Source organism: Bison bison, unplaced genomic scaffold (assembly GCF_000754665.1).
Source record: "Bison bison bison isolate TAMUID 2011002044 unplaced genomic scaffold, Bison_UMD1.0 scf7180017864063, whole genome shotgun sequence".
Taxonomy (NCBI): Eukaryota; Metazoa; Chordata; class Mammalia; order Artiodactyla; family Bovidae; genus Bison; species Bison bison.
The window spans coordinates 15941221-15947281 of NW_011494635.1; the positions used below are offsets into that span (position 1 = coordinate 15941221).

Consider the following 6061-nt stretch of genomic DNA (forward strand, 5'->3'; position numbering starts at 1 on the left):
GTCGCCCGCCGGGAGGGGTTCTCGTGGATAAGTTGTGTTTCTTCTCCCCGGGTGCTGTCCGTTCGCATGTCCGGCCTGCGGCGAATCAGAGAACAAAAGGACAAGATAATAAAGGTGAGCGAAGTCGGGACGGCAGCCAGGGACCGGGGCGGAGGGGCTCGGGAGCGGAGGGGGCGGCGCTCGCCGAGACCCGGTGCACGTGTATGGGAGAGAGAGAGGTCTCTGAAGCGGCGGCCAGGACCGCGGAGTTTTCCTTTCTCAGCTTTAGGGAGAGAAAACTTCGGATTTTGATATTGGGGGAGACGAAACAGGTTAAAAACAGGGAGTTTTCAAGAAGTAAATCGACGGGGAGAGTAATTTCGTAGTTCCTTCTTTCCTCAGGGTAGTGGCGGGGGGAAGGGAAGGAGGCCAGGGGCTGAGCGACCCTTCTGTCTGTGACCCCAGGCGTGGGGCTGGCCCTTGGCCCTGTACTCTGGCTCCTTACCCCAGTAGTTCAAGCCTCTGTCTTTTGAGTGTCTTGTGATCTCGGGATAGTCTGGCTTGGGGTCCACCCCTAAAACTCACTCCTGGGAAAACTGGTGACGCTTCATGTTTACTCCATAGACTATTTTGAACCGGGGTGTGTGTGCCTCGGGTGTAACCAAATAGGGTTATCACGTTTGGAGATTGGAGAAGGCCCAGCACTTCTTTACCTTCCCCTCCTTTCCTGGCTGAGTGTGGTGACAGTGGAAAGTAAGAGTGCAGCCAGATAATAGTTCAGAGACGTCCAGTTACAGCTTCCCAGCCTTACTCCCACTCCTCGCGGGGCATACAAAGACCTTTGAATGCATCACCTTCACCAAAACCGGGTTATAAGTTCCTGGCATTATCTCATCTGTACCTCCCTTTTGTTAGTGTCTACCAAATTCCAATTAATTTTCATAAAAATCGTTACCTAAGTTATTGAAAGTTTTGTATCACTTTTCTAATTAGCTGCGTGTCAATTCTGAATGTCTGCGTCCATTTTTGAAGTAAAAGCAATTTCTAGAAGTTGATGGACATAAACTTGACTTTTTCCAATTTCCATGATTAAAAGCAACGTTTTAAGAATTCAAAGGTAATATGTTCCAAATTTTCTTGCAGTACAAAATGGTTCTTTGCATCAGAAGGATACCGTTCATGACAATGACTTTGAGCCCTACCTTTCTGGACAGTCAAACCAGGTGAGTTTATCTTTTTATAACATGTTTGCATTTATTTCACCTGAGTTTTGAAAAAGTAAATACACCTTTACTACTTATTTCTGATGTTATCATCCTGAACAACAGAGATGCAGACTATAAAATATTAAAGGTAAAGTAAGACACTGACAAAGGCTTGTTTTGAAGAGCAGCATCACATGGAAGGTGGGGCATGAGCGCAGTGAAGCTGGTCTTCTCTCTGGAGGAGATGACATCCCACCGGGGCTGGCAGGCATGCGGCATTCTAGTTGGGCGGTCTCAGCATTGCTGGGTCAATGATGGCATTGCGTTTGACAAAGTGGAGTGTCACTTAGTTCTCTGAAGCTTTCCAGTGACTTTTTTTTTTTAGCTCTGAGCGATTGGAATTTTGGTCTAGGAGCAGCTAGATCAGGACTCTGAAGTGAGGCTCCATCTTTGAGTTCTTCACGCCGCTGCTGACTGGGACACTTTCTTGATGGCTTGCCCTCTCTGCTCACTTACTTTTCTCTAGACAGTTGAAGAGGTGACTCCTGACAGAGTTGTGGGCAGGGTGGACTACAGGGTGCCCCTAGAGCTCAAGGCAGTACCTAATGGGTTGTAGCCATCCGTTCTCTTAGGTGTTTTCTTAGCCTTGGCGGTAAGGGGATTGTGGATTGAAGTGCTCTGTTTGGGCGGCCGTCTTGCACACTGTAGGATGTTTAGGAGCCTCCTGGGCCTGCATCCATGAAATGTCATTAGTATCTGCATGCTATCTCGTGTGACAACCAGAAATGTCACAGGTGTCTTCTGGGGGGCTGTGTTGTCCTGTCTAAAACCACTAGGTCAGTTTGAGTTCAAGTTTAAACAAAACATCTGTCACTTTTAAAGTACATGGTGTATGTTTGCTTTAAAATAAAATGAGGCTCTGCCTCTTTCCTGTGGAATGAAGCTGGGCTGCCTGTTTCCTTGCTTGTCTGCTCTTCTCTGGAGTGTCTTAGGGCTTTTCTCCATTCTCTTTCCTGCTCCACTTGGCAGGACAGAGGCTGAGGGCCACACACTCCCCACCCGACCCCACCCCACCCCACCCCATCCCATCCCGAAGAACCCACCCCTCCTCTGGGCAGGACAAGGGACTGCTCTGTGATGGCCTTTCAGCCAGAGGCGTGGCAGGAAGTTGAGCGGACTTAAACTTATTTCTCTTGCATGATTTGCTCCAGCAGTGTTATGTATTAAATTTTAACCAAAAATATCAGGAGAGGAGGTTGCTTCATTTAAAACAAAATTTCATAAGGTAGGATGTTTTAAAAAGGAGTAGATGGCTTCCTTTTTTTTTTTAAGTTTTTGACTGCTCTGGGTCATCTTCATTGCTGCATGTGGGCTTTTCTCTAGTTACAGCAAGCGGGGGCTACTCTTTGTTGCGGTGTGTGGGCTTCTCATTGCAGTGGTTTCTCTTATTATGGGGCACGGGCTCTGGGGCGTGTGGACTTCAGTAGTTGTTGCACATGGTGTCAGTAGTTGTGCCTCACGGGCTCTAGAGCACAGGCTCAATAGTTGTGGTGCACGGGCTTTGTTGCTCTGTGGCATGTGGGATCTTCCCAGAGCAGGGATTGAACCTATGTTCCCTGCATTGGCAGGCGGATTCTTAATCACTGGACCACCAGGGATGTTTGAGTAGGTGACTTTCCAATGTCAGTGGAGTACTCCCAGCTGTCTTACTCTGGGGAGGCCACGGGAAAGACTGGGGTAGGTTGGTGCTGTCAGTGGACACTTAAAAAATAGCCCCTTCATTCTGCATGTTAAGATGTGCTGTTCTCAGCAAGATGACTAGACAGCACATCACTTAAGAGGGACTCTGTTAAGAAAACTCTTGATAGAAAGTAGACTGTCCAGAAATGCCCAATTGCGTAGGAAGCATGCCACTCAGGAGGGCTCTTAGATCCTAAGTTTTCCTGGCCTTTTCATATTAGGGACACAGACCGTGAGGGCCAGTGAGGTTCTGCTGTGCCCAGTGGCAGAGCCAGGCTGTGGACTGAGCAGCAGGACCTCTCACAGCATGCAGCAGGGCCCATGGGTCCTGTGTGTGCCACTCCTTTCTTCACCAGGGCTGTGATGCCATCAAGAATCCCTCCTCTAGATGTGGGCTCTGCTGCTATATCCTTCCAGGCTGCTAATGAGGAGGCCTGAGTGGCGATCGCTGTGGCCAGGAGCAGTGAGTGCCCACTTCCCGTCTGTGCGCTCAGTCTTTACTGAGGTGGTGTTGACATGAGATGAGCTGTATGTGTTTAAAGAAGGCGGTTTTCTATGTGACCTTTCTCTGGTACGCATGTGCACCTGTGGAGCTGTTGCTAAGGCGAGGTTGTGGGCATATCCATCAGCCTTGTGATGCTTTCTTACCTTTTTTTAACCCAGACGTGGTGTGTGGTAGCCAGTTGGAGACGCTGTTTTTCTGGTTTGTGAAGCCTTAAGGCTTCAAATGATTTGGAAAACATTTAAAAGCACACCTGTCAGTTGAGTTAGGTGACTTGTACCCACGCTTTGGTAGGTCTGCCTTCCTCAGAAAGGCCCGGGGTCCCTGCTTCTGGTGAGTTTTTCTTCCTAGTGGCCTCAAGGAGCATCCTTATGTAGCAGCTCTGGATCTGCTTCTGTGACTTGAAATACTCATCAGTCAGTATTTTGGAAATGATGAGGGTAGAGAAAGCACAGGGAAGGACAGCAGGGCTGGGGTAGGGGGCCCAGGGGCAAGGGTGAGAGGCGTTGGGTGGGGCCCTGGGGATTCCTTGGTAGCTCAGCTGGTAAATAGTCTGCCTGTAAGGCAGGAGACCCTGGTTCAGTTCCTGGGTCAGTAAGATTCGCTGGAGAAGGGATGGGCTATCCACTCCAGCATACTTGGGCTTCCCTGGTGGCTAAGCTGGTAAAGAATCTGCCTGCAATGTGGGAGACCCGGGTTCAATCCCTGGGTTAGGCAGATCCCCTGGAGAAGGGAACAGCTACCCACTCCAGTATTCTGTCCTGGAGAAGGCCGTGGACTGTATTGTCCATGGGGTCACAAAGAGTTGGACACACTGAGCGACTTTCACTTTCTGGGGCTACCAGATCATCCTGACTTTGCCCTTCTCAGGGCCTTCCTGCTTTCCGGTTCTCTGTTTTTACCTCTGAAAGGTAAGGAAAGACTGAAAGGACCCAGAAAATTCCTGCTCAGAGTTTTGGAGACAGTGCCTCTGAGTTTGGTGTGAGTGCTACCGGCTGACAGAGGGCTGAGTGTGTGGACAGAGGGGCCCCCGGGGCTCAGCGTCTTCACTCGAGCATCTGGTTGTTGGCAGACTCAGCAGCATCCCCGCTCGTGTTGACGGTGACAGAAAGGGGGAAAGTCACCTTTTTCACTTTTCCTCTTGAATAATTCAGTTGTTCTGGGTGTAATGAGAAACATTCGCCTCCTAAGAAAAGAATGTTGTGTGAATTCACTCGTTCCGAGTGCTAGTGCCGATTCACTGGGAGTCAGTGTAGACCCATTTGGGAACCTTTTCGAAAGCTTTGCCCTTGGTGGTGTCCTCTGATGAGATGTGGGCAAAGCCCCTCAAGTGCTGGGGGTGTTCCTCCACTGTGGGATCAGCATGGCATCACCTCGAGACCTCATGTCGCTGTTTCTCACACTCCATCCTGCGAGGTCGAGCTGGCTTGTCCCTGTGTGAATGCTCCTCAGCATGCTCCGCAGGTGGTGTGTGTGTCTTGGGCTTCTGGAGGCTCCTTTCTGTTTCCCCTTCTGTTTCCCCTCCAGTCCCGTCTTTTGGTCACTGTAATGGTTGAGTCCCTGTATCGTTTGTGAAACTTAAAGCATTTGAGTAATTTCAGAATTTCTTTCTTCTCAACAAAATGGATATAGGGGTCAAACATTTCAACTTTTAAAAAGGTGATTCTGGTCATTGAGAATGAGAGACTTTTTCCTAACGTGGTTAAGTTTTAAGTATAAAATAACTCTTAATTATAGAATTAATTTATGGGTTTATTGTGTTTTACTGTTCGGGTTTTGAAAAACGGTTGCCTGGGGCTGACTGTCAACGACTCTGAGTTTATACTGTTTGGAGTGTCCATTTTGTTTATCACTTTAGATTTGGTCACGAGGAGGTGTCCTAAGAGTCCAACACATGGGGGTGTTTTTTCTCCCATTACTGGACTAATTCTGCCTTGAAGACCTGTCAGCCTTCCTTTTTTGAGGCCCTGAATTATACAGAGGCTATAATTAGATGTCTCATGTGTGAAAGCAGTCGTCAGGGTGGTTTTACCTGAGTCCTCCTTAAGAGTTTGTTCTGTACTGCTCCTTTGACTAGACCAGTGATACAGCTGTACAGAGGTGTTAGTGTGCTCGGAGGAAGTGGGCAGTTTGTTTTATCCCTTTGGTCTCTGCACCCACGTCCCTGGCGGGTAAGCTTGAGCCTCCTGACCTGGGTTGCATGGCTGACTAAGCAGACAGCGTGTTTGCTGTCTCAGGAGCCCAGCTGGGGAGCGTGTCTGTAGAGCCCTAGGCCGCGGTCAGGCGGGCTTCCGAGGGGCTGGGGTGATCACGAGCAGCCTGAACCCTGGTCGGCCCCACAGCCCGGCTCACGGAGTGAGCACAGCTCAGTTGCCCTGTGACCTGGAGCCTGGACAGTTGGCCTAAGCACCATGTACGGAAGCACCATCTTTGTGGGGAGGGGATGCAGACCACAGCGAGGAGGGCGCCGCAGGTTCCCTGCTGATCCCAGCAGCCTCACCTATTACTCTGCTGCTTTGCTCTCAGAGTTTGGAGGGAGATCTGGCTGATGTGGGACTGGGCTGCCAGTAAGATGGGAATGAAAATATATATGCGGTTCCCAGTGCTGTAGATCACTGCACACAGCCTGCTTGTG

The 6061-nt window shown here is 49.6% G+C and overlaps 1 protein-coding gene across 1 annotated transcript in view; it reads left to right on the plus strand.

Moving 5' to 3' along the window:
• Positions 1 to 6: 6 nt before the first annotated feature.
• YTHDF1 (YTH N(6)-methyladenosine RNA binding protein 1) overlaps positions 7 to 6061 on the plus strand; it is a 12650-nt gene continuing 6595 nt past the window's right edge. The window contains exons 1-2 of the mRNA XM_010836652.1: positions 7 to 114; positions 1123 to 1202. The gene's annotated coding sequence lies outside the window, so the exon portion shown is untranslated. The remainder of the gene's footprint in view (positions 115 to 1122; positions 1203 to 6061) is intronic.